The 17,952-nt window shown below is 39.4% G+C and overlaps 1 protein-coding gene across 2 annotated transcripts in view; it reads right to left on the reverse strand.

Annotated features, from left to right (window-relative positions):
* The window catches only part of FAM185A (family with sequence similarity 185 member A), a 57,711-nt gene that overhangs the window by 5,971 nt on the left and 33,788 nt on the right, over window positions 1-17,952 (reverse strand). The window lies entirely within an intron of this gene.

Here is a 17,952-nt window from a genome sequence, read left to right on the forward strand (position 1 = left end):
GCAAATAGCACCCAAATAGCTTAAAACAACAGCCAAAAAGGTTAAAATCATAAATGTTTTGTTTTTTATTAAAAAAAAAAAAAGACAAAATCTGAACCTATGTATCTGAGTTGTTTCTTGGAAACCCAGACCCCCACCAAACAGATCTGCTGGCAAATAGACTTCAGATAAGGGTAAACTGAAGACTAATCTCTGACCATTCTACATTTCTCAGGGGCCTGCAGGAGGTGTCATCCACGAGCCAGAACTAACATTCTTTTCTGTGGATCCCAAATTTTTAGATAAAGCTTCACTTTGTAAACCAGCCAGAAATCAAAAAAATCTTTAAATACACCTATAACCTGCAGGCCCCCTGCTTCTGGATATCTTGCCCTTTTAGGTGAGAACAATACATAACCCCCATGTATCAATTTATGATTTTGCCTATAAAGCCGTTAATTCATTCCTTTTTATGGCTAAGTGGTATTCCATCATATATATATCACAGTTTTTTAATCCACTCATTGATTGGCATCTTTTCATATAATGACTTTTTTCCTCTGGGTAGATACCCAGTAGTGGGATTACTGGATCAGATGGCAGTTCTACTTTTAGTTGTTTAAGGAATCTCCAGACTGTTTTCCATGGTGGTTACACTAGTTTACATTGGGGTTGGTTCCCCAATTTTGCAATTGCAAATTGTGCTGGGTAGATACCCAGTAGTGGGATTGCTGGATCAGATGGGAGTTCTACTTTTAGTTCTTTAAGGAATCTCCAGATTGTTTTCCATGGTGGTTGTACTAGTTTACATTCCCACCAGCAGTGTAGAAGTGTTCCCTGAGTACCATATCCACATCAACATCTATTGTTTTTTGATTTTTTGATTATGGTCATTCTTGCAGGAGTAAGGTGGTGTTGCATTGTGGTTTTGATTTGCATTTCTCTGATCATCAGTGATGTTGAGCATTTTTTCATATGTCTGTTGGACATTTGTATGTGTATAATCTTCTTTTGAGAATTGTCTATTCATGTCCTTAGCCCACTCTTTGATGGGATTGTTTTTTTCTCACTGATTTGAATTCATTGTAGATTCTGGATATTAGTCCTCTGTCAGATGTATGGATTGTGAAGATTTATTCCCACTCTGTGAGTTGTCTGTTTACTGACTGTTCCTTTTGCTGTGCAAAAGTTCTTTAGTTTAATTAAGTCCCAGCTATTTATCTTTGTTTTTATTGTATTTGCTTTTGGGTTCTTGGTCATGAAATCCTTGCCTAAGCCGATGTCTGGAAGGGTTTTTCTAATCTTACCTTTGAGAATTTTTATAGTTTCAGGTCTTAGATTTAAGTCCTTAATCCATCTTGAGTTGACTTTTTTATAAGTGTTCTCTATTTTGTTCCATTGGTCTATGGGCCTATTCTTATACCAGTACCATGCTGTTTTTGTGACTATGGCCTTATAGTATAGTTTGTAATCAGGTAATGTGATGCCTCCAGATTTGTTATTTTTGCTTAGTCTTGCTTTGGCTATGTGGGCTCTTTTTTGGTTCTACAGAATTTTATAACTGTTTTTTTCTAACTCTCTTAAGAATGATGGTGGTATTTTGATGGTGATTGCATTTAATTTGTAGATTGCTTTTGGCAGTAGGTTTATTTTCATAATATTGATTTTACCTATCCATGAGCATGGGATGTGTTTCCATTTCTTTGTGTGGTCTATGATTTCTTTCAGCAGTATTTTGTAGTTTTCCTTGTAGAGGTGTTTTGCCTCCTTGGCGAGGTATATTCCTAAGTACTTCATTTTTTTTTTTTTTTTTTTTTTTTTGGCATCTATTGTTAAAGGGGTTGAGTTCTTGATTTGATTCTCCACTTGGTTGTTGTTGGTGTATAGAAGAGCTACTGATTTGTGTACATTAATTTTGTATCTGGAAACTATGCTGAATTTCTTTTGTCAGTTCTAGGAGCTTTCTGGAGGAGTCTTTAGGGTTTTTGAGGTAAACAATCATATCATCAGCAAACAGTGACAGTTTGACTTCCTCTTTACCAATTTCAATGCCCTTTATTTCTTTCTCCGACTGCTGTAACTAGGACTTCCAGTACTATGTTGAAGAGGAGCGGTGAGAGTGGGCATCCCTGTCTTGTTCAGTTCTCAGAGGGAATGCTTTCAACTTTTCCCCACTCAGTATTATGGTAGCTGTGGGTTTGTCATAGATGGCTTTTATTATATTGAGGTGTGTCCCTTGTATGCCAATTTTATTGAGAGTTTTAATCATGAAGGGATGCTGGATGTTGTTGAATGCTTTTTCTGCATCTATTGAGATGATCATGTGATTTTTATTTTTAGTTCTGTTTATATGGTGTATCACATTTATTGACTTGCATGTGTTAAACTATCCCTGGGATAAAACCCACTTGATCATGATGGATTATCTTTTTGATATGTTGTTGGATTCTGTCAGCTAGTATTTTGTTAAGAATTTTAACATCTATGTTCATCAGGAATATCAGTCTGTAGTTTTCTTTTTTGGTTGTGTCCTTTCCTGGTTTTAGTGTAAGAGTGATGCTGGCTTCATAGAATGAATTGGGGAGGGTTCCTTCTTTATCTCGTGGAATAGTGTCAGTAGGATTGGTACCAATTCTTTGAATGTCTGGTAGAATTCTGCTGTGAATCCATCTGGTTCTGGACTTCTTCGTTGTTGTTGTTGTTAGTTTTTTTTTTTTTTTTTTTTTTTTTTTTTGAGACGGAGTGTCGCTCTTGTTACCCAGCAATGGCGCGATCTCGGCTCACCGCAACCTCCGCCTCCTGGGTTCAGGCAATTCTCCTGCCTCAGCCTCCCGAGTAGCTGGGATTACGGGCACGCGCCACCATGCCCAGCTAATTCTTTGCACCTTTAGTGGAGACGGGGTTTCACCATGTTGACCAGGATGGTCTCGATCTCTCGACCTCATGATCCACCCGCCTCGGCCTCCCAAAGTGCTGGGACCACAGGCTTGAGCCACCGCGCCCGGCCTGTTGGTAGTTTTTAAATTACCACTTCAATCTCGCTGCTTGTTATCGATCTGTTCAGGGTATCTAATTCTTCCTGATTTAAGCTAGGAGGGTTGTATCTTTTCAGGAATTTATCCATCTCTTCTAGGCTTTCTAGTTTATGAGCATAAAGATGTTCGTAGTAGCCCTGAATGATCTTTTGTATTTCTGTGGTGTCAGTTGTAATAGCTCCCATTTTGTTTCTTATTGAGGTTATTTTAATTTTCTTTTTTTTCTTGGTTAATCTTAATGGTCTATCAATTTTATTTATCTTTTCAAATAACCCATATTTTGTTTCATTTATCTTTTGCATTGTTGTTTGTTTCAATGTCATTTAGTTCTGTTCTGATCTTGGTTATTTCCTTTCTTCTGTTGGGTTTGGTTTGGTTTGTTCTTGTTTTTCTAGTTCCTTAGAATGTCAGTTTGTGCCCTTTTAGTCTTTTTGATGTAGGTGTTTAAGGCTATGAAGTTTCCTGTTAGCATGGCCTTTGCTGTATACCAGAGGTTTTGATAGGTTGTGTCACTATTGTTGTTCAGTTCAAAGAATTTTTAAATTTCCATCTTGATTTCATTTTTGACCCAGTGATCATGCAGTTTATTTAATTTCCATGTATTTGCATGGTTTTGAAGGTTCCTTTGGAGTTGATTTCCAATTTTATTCCATTGTGGTCTAAGAGAATGATTGATATAATTTCAATTGTCTTAAATTTATTGAGACTCATTTTGTGGCTTATCATATGGTCTATCTTGGAGAAAGTTCCAAGTGCTGTTGAATAGAATGTATATTTGCAGTTGTTGGCTGGAATGTTCTGTATATATCTGTTAAGTCCATTTGTTCCAAGGTATAGTTTAAATCCATTTTTTTGTTGTTGACTTTCTCGATGACCTGTCTAGTGCTATCAGTGAAGTAATGAAGTCCCTCACTACAATTGTGTTGGTGTCTATCTCATTTCCTAGGTCTATTAGTAATTGTTTTGTAAATTTGGGCTCTCCAGTGTTAGGTGCATAAATGTTTAGGATTGTGATATCTTCCTGTTGGACAATGCCTTTTAACATTTTTTAACGTCCTTCTTTGTCTTTTTTACTGGTGTTGCTTTAAAGTTTATTTTTCTGATATAAGAATACCTACTTCTGCTCGCTTTTGGTGTCCATTTGCATGAAATGGCTTTTTCCACCCCTTTACCTTAGTTTACATGAGTCCTTAGGTGTTAGGTGAATCTCTTGAAGGCAACAGATAGTTGGTTGGTGAATTCTTATCCATTCTGCAGGTCTGTGTCTTTTAAGTGGAGCATTTAGGCCATTTACATTCAATGCTGGTACTAAGATACGAGGTACCATTCCATTTATCATGTTATTTGTTGCTTGTGCACTTTGGTTTTTTGTTTTTTAAATTGTATTTTTGCTTTATAGGTCCTGTGAGATTTAGGTTTTAAAGAGGTTCTGTTTTGATGTGTTTCCAGGATTTGTTTTAGGATTTAGAACTCCTTTTAGCAGTTCTTCTAGTGGTGGCTTGGTAGTGGCGAAGCGAATTCTCTCAGCATGTTTGTCTGAAAAAGACTGTATCTTTCATACATGATGCTTAGTTCACTGGATACAAAATTCGTGGCTGATAATTGTTTTGTTTCAGGAGGTAGAACATAAGGTCTCATTCCCTTCTAGCTTCTAGGTTTTCTGCTGAAAATCTGCTGTTAATCTGATAGGTTTTCCTTTATAGGTTACCTGGCATTTTTGTCTCATAGTTCTTAGGATTCTTTCCTTCGTCTGACCTTTGGATCACCTGATGTCCATGTGCCTCGGTGATCTTTTTGTAACAAATTTCCCAGGTGTTCTTTGTGCTTCTTGTATTTATCTCTAGGTCTCTACCAAGGCCAGGGAAGTTTTCCTCAGTTATTCCCCTCAAATATGTTTTCCAAGCTTTTAGATTTCTCTTCTTCCTCAGAAATGCCAATTATTCTTAGATTTGGTCATTTAATATAATCTCCGACCTCTTGGAAGCTTTGTTCATTATTTTCTTATTCTTTTTTCTTTGTTGGATTGGGTTAATTTGAAGACCTTATCTTTGAGCTCTAAATTCCTCTCTTCTACTTGTTCAATTTTATTGCTGAGACTTTCCAGAGCATTTTGCATTTCAGTAAGTGTGTCTGTTTCCTGAAGTTTTGATTGTTTTTTATTTATGCTATCTATTTTCATTGAATATTTCTCCCTTCACTTCTTGTTTCATTTTTTGGATTTCCTTGCATTGGTCTTCATCTTTCTCTGGTCCCTCCCTGATTAGCTTAATAATTAACCTCCTGAATTCTTTTTCAGGTAAATCAAGGATTTCTTCTTGGTTTAGATCCATTGCTGGCGGGCTTCCGTGATTTTGGGGGGTGTTAAAGAGCCTTGTTTTGTCAAAAACCAGTATGACTTTTGGTTCCTTCTCATTTGGGTAGGCTTTGTCAGAGGGAAGGTCTAGGACTGAAGGCTGTTCAGATTCTTTTGTCCCACCAGGTGTTCTCTTGATGTAGTACTCTTCCCCTTTTTCTATGGATGTGGCTTCCTGACAGCCAAGCTGTAGTAATTGTTATCTCTCTTCTGCATCTAGCCACCCGGCAAGTCTACCGGGTTCCAGGCTGGTACTGGGGGTCATCTGCACAGATTCTTGTGATGTGAAGCATCTATGGGTCTCTCAAGCCATGGAAATACCAGGACACCATTTGGGGTGTCTCCTGGGTCCTGTAGGAGCAATCTTCTTCCTTCAGAGGGACTGTGGGTCCTCTTGGTTTCCTGATTTATTCCTGTGGTTGTTAATTCATGATGCAAGCCTCTACACCAGGCATCCCCAAACTACGGCCCGCGGGCCACATGTGGCCCCCTGACGCCATTTATCCGGTGCCCCCGCTGCACTTCAGGAAGGGGCACCTCCTTCATTGGTGGTCAGTGAGAGGAGCACAGTATGTGGCGGCCCTCCAACGGTCTGAGGGACAGTGAACTGGCCCCCTGTGTAAAAAGTTTGGGGACGCCTGCTCTGCACACTGCTCTGTCCGTCCAAGTTGGAGCTGCTATCTAATCCTGCCACTCCTAGCCATCAGGCTCTTTTCACCTTTAAAAATCCTTACCTCTAAGCCATCTGAGAGTTCACGTGTTAAGCATGATCTGCTTAATTCTCCTTGCTTGGTACCTGCAAATACATGCTTTCCCTTCTCTTGCAACAAGCCTTGGTTTAAATATGGTATAGACAACTAGGCTTACAATGTCAGGTGAGTAGACCTCAGTTTGGTTCAATAACAAAATCTGAACTGAGGAGAGTTGTGATTACACTATTGCAATTCATCATAAATACTGTCCTTGTTGAATCCAAGCACACAAAATAGAATGATCCTCTTCCTCAGTATAGTTTTTTCCCTTTGTTATAATAGTTTTTTCCCTTTGTTATTCTCAGCTAGAGAAAAGGTGCTAGGTGCTTTGTACCATCTCATCTTTTTGTCAAGCGCTTTTCTGATGCAAATTATTCTCAGAATTCTTGTCTATCCCTTTCACTCTAAGCCATAATCTTATCTATGTCCTGGAGCTCATTGCATCTTCCCCAGAACACAGTTGAGTATTCAAGGACCTCTTGTAAGGTTTTTCCCTCTTCTTCTCTTGCTGTATTTTCAATATCATGACCCCATTTTAATTAGCTTTCATAAACTGGTTAAAATCTTAGTCCAATTGGTAAACCACTATGTTAACTCTAACTCTTCATCCATAAGGGGTTCAGCTTTTTAAAACTGTTCTTTTTCTGTGCCTATGCTCCATTTGGTAGGTCATGATTTCAAGGTACCTTGCACCCAATTGTTTTTCTGTAATACAGAGTTTCTTTTTCTAGTAATTAAAATAAATGTGGGGCCGGGCGCAATGGATCATGCCTGTAATCCCAGCACTTTTTGGGAGGCCAAGGCGGGCGGATCACCTCATATAAGGAGTTTGAGACCAGCCTGGCCAACATGGTGAAACCCTGTATCTAAAAATACCAAAAATTAGCTGGGTGTGGTGGTGGGCACCTGTAATCCCAGCTACTCAGGAGGCCGAGGCAAAACTGCTTGAACCTGGGAGGTGGAGGTTGCAGTGAGCCAAGATCGTGTCATTACATTCAAGCCTGGGTGACAATAGTGAAACTCTATCTCACACACACAAAAAATAATAATTAAAAAATTTTTTTAAATTTAAAAATAAAATGAATGTGGAGGAAGAACTAGAAATCCTGACATTTTTGTTGTTTTTCCAACTTTTTCTTTTTTTAAATAACCATTTAGCACCAATAATAAATCCTCAACAATAGTAAGGCTTTTCTAAATATCTGAGATGTCTTCCTTAATATATTATTTATCACCTCCACAATAATATATTTCTTACTTATGGAGTGAAAAGCCTTCGACTCATTTCCTTTTGCACCAATAGAGGCCAAGCACAGTGTTACTGTTCTCAAGAAAAAGGACACACGGCTGGGTGCAGTGGCTTACGCCTCTAATCCCAGCAGTTTGGGAACCCAGGGTGGTCGGATCACAAGATCAGGAGATTGAGACCACCCAGGCTAACACAGCGAAACCCCATCTCTACTAAAAATACAGAAAATTAGCCGAGCATGACACGCCTGTATTCCCAGCTACTCAGGAGGCTGAGGCAAGAGAATCACTTGAACCTGGGAGGTGGAGGTTGGAGTGAGCCAAGATTGCACCACTGCACTCCAGCCTGGGTGACAAAGCAAGACTCCATCTCAAAAAAAAAAAAAGAAAGAAAGAAAGAAAAAGGACACATAAGCAATTTCAGCTTAGAGACAATATTAAAAAGGGAAGAGAGCTGATAAAATTCCATCTAGGTTGCTTGAAAATAGCTTTCTCTATCTTGCCAATCAGTAATTTACTGAAAGTTCTTTGTACTTTGACCTGAATCTGTGGAGACTCTATTCTATTAATAATTCGTAAAGTTTATAAATTCCTTCCTACAAAAGTCTTTCAACATAAATTGGAATTTGGGGTACCATAAACCTTTACTCCTCTTGCCTATTAAAATCAGACAATGTTGGCCAGGTGCGGTGGCTCAAGCCTGTAATCCCAGCACTTTGGGAGGCCAAGGCTGGTGGATCACGAGGTCAAGAGATCAAGACCATCCTGGTCAACATGGTGAAACCCCATCTCTACTAAAAATACAAAAAATTAGCTGGGCATGGTGGCTCGTGCCTGTAATCCCAGCTACTCAGGAGGCTGAGGCAAGAGAATCACTTGAACCTGGGAGGTGGAGGTTGGAGTGAGCCAAGATTGCACCACTGCACTCCAGCCTGGGTGACAAAGCAAGACTCCATCTCAAAAAAAAAAAAGAAAGAAAGAAAGAAAAAGGACACATAAGCAATTTCAGCTTAGAGACAATACTAAAAAGGGAAGAGAGCTGATAAAATTCCATCTAGGTTGCTTGAAAATAGCTTTCTCTATCTTGCCAATCAGTAATTTACTGAAAGTTCTTTGTACTTTGACCTGAATCTGTGGAGACTCTATTCTATTAATAATTCGTAAAGTTTATAAATTCCTTCCTACAAAAGTCTTTCAACATAAATTGGAATTTGGGGTACCATAAACCTTTACTCCTCTTGCCTATTAAAATCAGACAATGTTGGCCAGGTGCGGTGGCTCAAGCCTGTAATCCCAGCACTTTGGGAGGCCAAGGCTGGTGGATCACGAGGTCAAGAGATCAAGACCATCCTGGTCAACATGGTGAAACCCCATCTCTACTAAAAATACAAAAAATTAGCTGGGCATGGTGGCTCGTGCCTGTAATCCCAGCTACTCAGGAGGCTGAGGCAGGAGAATTGCCTGAACCCAGGAGGCGGAGGTTGCGGTGAGCCGAGATCGCGCCATTGCACTCCAGCCTGGGTAACAAGAGTGAAACTCCGTCTCAAAAAAAAAAAAAAAAAAAAATCAGACAACGTTTCCTCATCCAAGAAATGGGATAATGACAGTAACAACCATTTATCAAACAAATCCCTTTCCTGCCTGGGTACTAGACTGCCTTTTTAGGACTAACAAATTAGCCAAAAGATTAGAAATTGTGGTTTAGGAGTCATGCAGCTGGAAGCTTCTAAACCTCCCCAAATTGCTCCTGGTGATAACATGACTATTGTAAAACCTAAGATCAGGGCTTGAGATATTTTGCAGACCCTGTACTCAGTGGATCAGCTGGCATGATCTAGATTGATAAACTAGTCTTGTGGCCCCCTCTCAGGAACCGACTCAACAAAAAAGGACAGTTCTAACTACCTATGATTTCATCTCAGATTGACCAATCAAAACTCCCAACTCACTGGCCCCCTATCAAATTATCCTTAAAAACTCAGATCATCAGATTCTCAGGGAGATTGATTTGAGTAATAATAAAACTGGTCTGCATAGCCAGCTCTGCATGAATTTCTCTTTCTTGATTGCAGTTCCCCTGTCTTGATAAATCAGCTCTTTCTAGGCAGTGGGCTGGTTAACCTGTAGGGTGGTTACAACATTGTGAATTTTACTTTGTTGGGTACTGGACATTTCTTTATTCCTGTAAAGCTTGAACTTTGTTCAAGGATGCAGTTAAGTTTTAAGCCTTTCATCTCTTGCTTTTATAATTTGTTAGTCAGTTCTAGACTGGTGGTGCTCAGCCTAAGACTAACTGTTTCCCACTGCTAAATGCTCTACCCAATGCCCCATGAGTTATGATTTATTTTCCAGTCTGGTGGGAAGAACAGGCATTATTCTTGGACCTGTGTGAGCACCATGTTCTGTTTCCTCTGGTACTTTGTCCTGTGAACTCTTTATAGATCTTTATAGACTCTCATCTTGGTCTCCCCAACTCAGGGAGTGTTCTAGACTCCAAAGCAGTTCGCCTTTCCTGTACTGGAGCCAGGAAACTGTCTCAAGGCAGTAAGCAGGACTGATCTTGTTTGTTTCCTATATCTGTTTAGCTTTTAAATGACAGTTTCAGTTGGGACGGTAACTCAGACCCTTTAACTCCATCCTGCCCAGAAGACTTCATTATTTTTCTTTCTTCCCCTCCCTTTTCCTCTCCCCCGACTTTCTTCTTCTTTCCACCTTCTTTTATAACTTCTTATTTTGAAATAATTACTCATAAGAAGTTACAAAAACAGTAGGGAGAGGTTCTATGTACCATCACTCAGTTCCCCCAATAGTAACATCTTCTATAACTATACTGCACTATCAAAACCAAGAAATTAGCTGGCAAATTAACCGGACTATAGACCTGACTCAAATTTCATCAATTTTTACATGCATTCATTTTTTTTGGTATGTCTTTGTGTATATTCATGACATTTTATCTATCGTTTATAAAGATTCATATACCATCATTTTAATCAAGATATTGGACTGTTCTGTCACTACAAAGGAAATCCCTTGTCATGTCCCTTTAAAGTCATACTCTCCTTCTCCTTCCCTAATGTATGGCAACCACTTTTCTGTTCTCTACCTCTATAATTTTGTCATTTCAAGAATGTTAATATAAATGGAATAATACAGTATGGAAAATTTTGAGATTGGTATTTTTCACTCAGAATAATGCCCTTACAGTCCCTTCAAGTTGTTTACATCAACAGATTGTTCCCTTTATTGGTGAATTCCCTTATGTGGACATAAGTCACATGAATATTCAGTCAGGGAAGGATATTTAAGTCATTTCCAGTTTTTGGCTATTACAAATAAAGCATGAACATTTGTATACAGGTTTTTGTGTGAACATACGTTTCATTTCCCCAGGACAAATGCCCAGGAATATAAATGCTAGGTGATTAATGTAAGTTTCTTTCTTTTCTTTTCTTTTTTGTTTTTTAAGAAACTGCCAGACTGAATTATAGAGTGGTTGTATCATTTTATATTCCACCAGTAATGTAGGAGAGATCCAGTTTCTCTGCACCCTTGCCAGTATTTGAATAATCAGTATTTTTAATTTTAGCCATTCTAGTAAGTATGTAGTATTTTATTCTTGTTTTAATTTGCATTTCCCTAATGGCTAGTGATGGTAAATATCTTTTTGTGTATTTATTTGCCATCATATATCTTCTATGGTTACATTGTTTCTTAAATGTTACAAGATTTAACTTTTATGTGCATGAATCATGTTTTCTTCACTACTGGGGATAGTTCACTTAGGATAGGGATTTGGCTATGGTTTAATATTTCTCGAATGACCAAAATAAATACAAAAACAATAATAAAACACCACAAGCATCACAAACAGAACTCAATGCTCGAAGATTGGGGGCCTGCGCTTTGAACTCTAGTCTAGATATCAGCAAACTACAGCTCACAGGGTACATCTGGCCAGGGGCCTATTTTTGTTTGCCCTGAAAGCTAAGAAGGGCTTTTATATATATATTTTTTTCTTTTTTGAGATAGAGTCTCTCTTTGTTGCCCAGGCGGGAGTGCAGTGGTGCAATCTCTGCTCACTGCAACCTTAGCCTTCCAGGTACAAGCAATTCTTCCTGTTCAGCCTCCTGAGTAGCTGAGATTACAGGTGCCTGCCACCAGGGCCAGCTAACGTTCGTATATTTAGTAGAGATGAAGTTTCGCCATGCTGGCTAGGCTGGTCTATAACTCCTGACCTCAGGAGATCTGCCTACCTCAGCCTCCCAAAGTGCCGGGATTACAGGTGTGAGCCACCATGCCTAGCTGGGGTTTTACATTTTTAAAGGGTTATTAAAAAACAAAGCTAAAAAAGAATATGCAACAGAGTCCGTATGTAATCTGCTAAGTCTAACATATTTCCTATATGGTGTTTACCGATAAAGTTTGCAGATGAACAGAAAGAAAACCAGATTTTCTTTCTGGGGGCAAACAACAACATTGACATCTGATTACCCATGATACTCCTAAGATCTTACACTTTAACAAAAAGGTGGAGACATAAAAACCCCATAAAAGCACCATGACTTGCAAACAGTTCCTACATTAACTTCGTGTCAAGGTTTTTTTGAGCAGATAGCTGTAAGCCTTATAGCATTCTTCATTCTGTTATTGCATTTCTTCCCTGTGGTCCTAAAGTATATATACATTGCTGACAAATTCATGTGCTATAAGCTTTGAAAAAACAAAAACTTCAGTGGCTTCTAAAATCAGACATTTCCATGAGTCAGTTGTATCAAAAGACTGGATTTTTCCACGTTTGGAGATAAAACAGTGTCTCCAGATTTTTAGAGTGGCATCTTATGAGTTTAGTCCCATTTCAACCTCTTTTCCAACTCATGAACCAGCATTCCATTATAAGTAACAATTCTATTGTATGTTATTACTTTCTGGCCTTTAGACAAGCTAAGAACTCTTTTCTGACTTGGTGGTTTATTTTGATCCCAAATGAATTTGTTTTTTATATGCTTTCTATTTCCAGTTTTACTAAAATGTATTAAACCCAGTAGTGCTAGCTTCCCTACTATCTAGACAGTGACAAACACCAATCCTTTCACTGGCAACACACTTTACCTCTAATATTTTTTAAACATTTAAATATCTAAATTGTGGGTAATAAAGACAAAAGGACTTTGCACCACATGCATACCTGGGCTAGGAGACTTGATGTATACCACAGTCAAGTTTCCTATCTAAGTTGATGAACCAAGTCTAAAACCTAATAGAGAAGCCAACTTATTAGAAGTATCTTACCTAAGCCACTCACAACATGTTAAATTTGCCACACATGGGTAGAGGACAAAACTTCGAATCAAGGCTCTCATAAAGATTAGAGAATGCAGCCCCAGTACACACTTGTGCATAGCTTCTTAGTAGGTAAATGTTTCAGCCTGAGAGTCTCAGGTTTCCTTTCGACCTCAGAATAGCATATAATATGTGTAAATCATGGTAGGAATTATACAGTTGAGTTATTTATCAGTGACAGCAATAGCAAAGGAAACCATGGAGCAGGAAATAAAATAAAATTCTAGGGCTGACACATCAAAACCCTGTGGGAAGCTGCAACCTAAGGGACTACATTTTACAGGCATGGCTTCTTGCAGAGATTATCCAGAAGTCATGCTGCAGATAAAATCCAGACTCTTGGCAATGAGGGTATTTCTGTTTCTGTGCCTCATGGGCTCTATGAGGAAGGCTCAGAGGAGCTGAGCTCAGCTGCCTATAATAACAGCTCACATATAAAGCTGCTCATTATTTCCAAAATTTGGTTTCAGATTGGAAATCTCCACAGAAAAAAGCAATCTGTCCTGATTTTCTAGGTCTCTTAAATTATTTCATCCAGTTAATACATAAGGCCTGTGGCTGTCTGGGCACCAAACAGTTTTAGAATCAAAATGAAATATGAAAGTTTCTCTTAAACCCAATCACCTGTTCATACTCAACAGCTCCCTCCAGGGACTGGTGCTGTCTTCACCTGAGTGCCTGCTGCATTATTACTTTAATGGATTTAATCTGATATCAGAGACAACCTACAGATCCATCTGGAGCCCAACCTCATAGGATAGTATGTGCTACTCTACAAAACGACACTTGATAAGTACCTGGATCCTGCCCCTGCGAACAGGAAATAAACTCATCATTCTGCAACTTGGCCCTTCCTGGTTCAGGGAGTGGGGCCAGAGTATAAGACGTAATAACAACTAACACGTAAAAAGAACTCAATAGGCCGAGACGCTTCATAACAACCAATGAGGTAAGCATGCATCTTCCTCATAGCATTCCTTCATCTTTATCAGGCGTCCCCAAACTACGGCCGCAGGCCGCATGCGGCCCCCTGAGGCCATTTATCCGGCACCCCCCACCCCCCCGCCACACTTCAGGAAGGGGCACCTCTTTCATTGGTGGTCAGTGAGAGGAGCACAGTATGTGGCAGCCCTCCAACGGTCTAAGGGACCGTGAACTGGCCCCCTGTGTAAAAAGTTTGGGGATGCCTGATCTTTATCTTCAAGTAAGTTACTGAAGGCCTATTTATTTGCTGAGTTTAAGATAGCTCACTATGGAGTCCAGGCCCCTGTACTCCTCCTCCTGAATTACTGCAGTAACCTCCTAAAAAGTGAAAGTCGTTTTTTTCTCCTTCATCCACCATTGTTCTTTCTCATCTGTCCCCACTCAACATTCAGAGTAATCTTTCTAACACACAAATCTCGTTATGTGAACCCCAAGTTAAAACCTTCCAAGGGCTTTCTGGAGCTCTTAACGTACAATCCAGACTGTCCCATGTGATCTGACCTCTCCCAAACTCTCCAGCCTCCTTATGTGCCACTTTCCCTGTTACTCTCTATAGTATACTCTGGCCATATTTGACTTCACTCACTTCCTCACCTCTGTGTTCTCACAGTACAAGGTACATATGTTTATTATAACATTGATCCCACTGTATTGTATTCTCTGGTTTACCTTTCCTCACTAGAATGTAAGCTCCTCAGAAGGCAGCGAGACCATGCTTTATATTACCCTTGCACTCCTAATTTCTGGCAGTGCTTGACTTAATAAACATTTGTTGAGTAACTGAGTAAATAAAAACAGAGAAGACAAGAGAAAGAGGAGGTAGGCTAGCAAAAGATAATTTTTTTTTTAAGTATACTAAGTTTGAGATGGCACTGGTTTAGTGGAATATAAAGGGGCAAGAAGAGTAGACAGATCAGGTCTGCAGGTATTGATTTGGAAGTAATATACACAGAAATAATGACTGAAGTCATGGGAATAGTTTTAAAACTAAATCTAAATTCAGAAAGGCATATGATTCTGTGCATAAATGAATAAAAATATGACAAAATAGCTTTAGCTTATAATTCAGACATGCAACATATGCACATAATTTTGGTTATGCTATGATTCAGAGCACAGTTAAACAAATTTGTATTATTACTTTAGATTACTGGGACCAAAAATAGCTAACTCTCTTGGCTCTTTATCAAACTCAAGACATTAGATCACAAGTTGATTCTTACTATATTTCATATCCAGTCACACATTGCATAATAATGGTTAAGTCAGTGAACTACAGAAATTACGGTTGTCCCATAAGATTATATTAGAGCTAAAAAATTCCTATCACCTAGTGACTTCATAGCCATTCTAATGGTTGTTTAAATGCAATACATGACTCACATTTGTGGTGATGCTGGTGTAAACAAACCCACTGCACTGTCACATAAAAATATAGCACATGTATTATGTATATTGCATAATACTTGTTAATGAGAACAAATGACCGTGTTACTGGTTTATGTATTTACTATACTTTTTGTTGTTATTTTAGAGCATACACCTTCTGGTTATTACAAAAGTTGGGCCAGGCACGGTGGCTCACACCTGTAATCCCAGCACTTTGGGAGGCTGAGGTGGACAGATCACCTGAGGTCAGGAGTTTGAGACCACCCTGACCAATATGGAGAAACCCTGTCTCTACTAAAAATACAAACTTAGCTGGGCATGGTATCCATACCTGTAATCCCAGCTACTCGAGAGGCTGAGGCAGGAGAATCACTTGAACCTGGGAGGCAGAGGTTGCAGTGAGCCTAAATCAAGCCATTGCACTCCAGCCTGGGCAACAAGAACGAAACTCCATCTCAAAAAACAAGTTAAGATACAATAGCTTCAGGCAGGTCCTTTAAGAAGTATTCCAGAAGAAGGCATTATCATGGCAGAAGATGACAGCTCCATGTGTGTAATTGCCCCTGAAGGCCTTTCAGTGGGACAAGATGTGGAGGTGAAAGTGATATTATGTTCCTGACCCTGTAAAGGCCTAAGCTAATGCGTATGTTTGTGTCTTAGTTTTTAAGAAAGTTAAAAAAGTTAAAAAAAAAGAAAAAGAAAATTAACAATTTTGAAAACAGAAGAAGCTTACAGAATAAGGATAGACAAAATACATTTGTACAGCTATAAACTGTGTTTGTGTTTCAAGCTAAGTATTATTACAAAAGAATCAAAACTTTTTATTTTATTTTATTTTTGAGAGGGAGTCTCACTCCGTTGCCCAGGCTGGAGTGCAGTGGCATGATCTTGGCTCACTGCAACCTCCACCTCTTGGATTCAAGGGATTCTCCTGCCTCAGCCTCCCAAGTAGCTGAGATTACAGGTGCCTGCCACCACACCCAGATAATTTTTGTATTCCTAGAAGAGATGGGGTTTTACCATGTTGGTCAGGCGGGTCTCGAATTCCTCGCCTCAAATGATCTGTCTGCCTCAGCCTACCAAAATGCTGGGATTACAGTCGTGAGCTCCTGCGCCCAGCCTCAGAAAGTTTTTAAAAATTGAAGTTTAGGCTGGACATGGTAGCTTATGCCTGTAATCCCAGCACTTTGGGAGGCCAAGGTGGGTGGATAACCTGAGGTCAGGAGTTCAAGACCAGCCTGGCCAGCATGGTGAAACCCCGCCTCTACTAACAATACAAAAATTACCTAGGTATGGTGGTGCACACTTGTGGTCCTAGCTACTCTGGAGGCTGAGGCAGGAGCATTGCTTGAACCCAGAAGGCAGAGGTTGCAGTGAGCTGAAATCACGCCACTGCACTCCAGCCTGGGCAACAGAGCAAGACTATAACTCAAATAAATAAATAAATAAATATTGAGGTTTATAAAGTAAAAATATTTTTTGGGAAGTTGAGGCAGGAGGATCACTTGAGGCCAGGAGTTGAAGACAAGCCTGGGAAACATAGCAAGGCCTCGTCTCTAATTAAATTTTTTAAAAAAATTAGCTGGGTGTGGTAGTACACACCTGTAATCCCAGTTACTACAGAGGCTGAGGCAGAAGGATCACTTGAGCCCAGAGTTCAAGTTTACAGTGAGCTATAATTGCACTCCAACCTAGGCAACAGAGAAAGAAGCTGTCTGTAGAATAAAGTAAAAAAGTTAACAGTAAGCTAAGGTTAATTTATTATTAAAGAAACTTAAAAATAAATTTGGTATAGCCTAACTGTACAGTATTGATAAAGTCTATAGTAGTAAGTATTATACAGTAATATCCTAGTTCTTCACAGATGCTCACCACTCATCATACTGACTCATCTGCAGAAGCTTCCAGTCCTGCAGGCTCTATTCACGGTAAGTGCCCTATACAGGTGTACCATGTTTTATCTTTCATATGATGTTTTTACTGTACCTTTTCGAAGTTTAGATATACAAATGCCATTGTGTTACAATTGCCTACAGTTTTCAGTACAGTAGCCTGCTGTACAAGGTGTAGCCTACGAGCAATATGCTACCTACAGCCTCAGTGTGCAGCAGGCTGTATCGTCTAGGTTTGTGTGAGTTCACTCTATAATGTTCATATGACAACAAAATTGCCTAATAACACATTTCTCAGAGTGTATCTTGGTCATTAAGTGACATACGACTGTACTTAGATTTTGATCAAATTTTCACCACGTAACTATGAGTCTACCCATTGCGTAGCATGCAGTTGGATCTGGGAGTTTATAGGTATTATTTTTATTCCTGTTGTTTTTGTTAATATTGTATGAATTTTAACAGGTATCTTTCTTAATTTTCATGACATATAAAATGAATATCTAAAACTGAAATTTGATCTTATGAAGACCACCCTCCCCTACTCCCCCATTCTTCCTTTTTCTAGTCGGCATCTCGTAGGTTTAGCTTGTGGCATTCATTCCTATACCAGTTTAATTGCAATGTCCTCCTTGATGCCATTCTGATAAAATTTAAAGACAAACTTTACCAGCATTTAATTTTTTTATTCATTAAGACAACAAACCTTGGCTGGGCACAGTGGCTGACACCTATAATCCCAGCACTTTTGGAGGCCAAGGCAGGCACATAAACCTGAGGTCAGGAATTCGAGAGCAGCCTGGCCAACATGGTGAAACCCCGTCTCTATTAAAAATACAAAAAAATTAGCCAGATGTGGTGCTGCACACTTGTAGTCCCAGCTACTTGGGAGGCTGAGGCAGGAGATTCGCTTGAAACCAGGAGTCAGAGGTTGCAGGGAGCTGAGGTCATGCAACTACACTCCAGCATGGGTGATA

Source organism: Saimiri boliviensis, chromosome 10 (assembly GCF_048565385.1).
Source record: "Saimiri boliviensis isolate mSaiBol1 chromosome 10, mSaiBol1.pri, whole genome shotgun sequence".
Lineage (NCBI taxonomy): Eukaryota > Metazoa > Chordata > Mammalia > Primates > Cebidae > Saimiri > Saimiri boliviensis.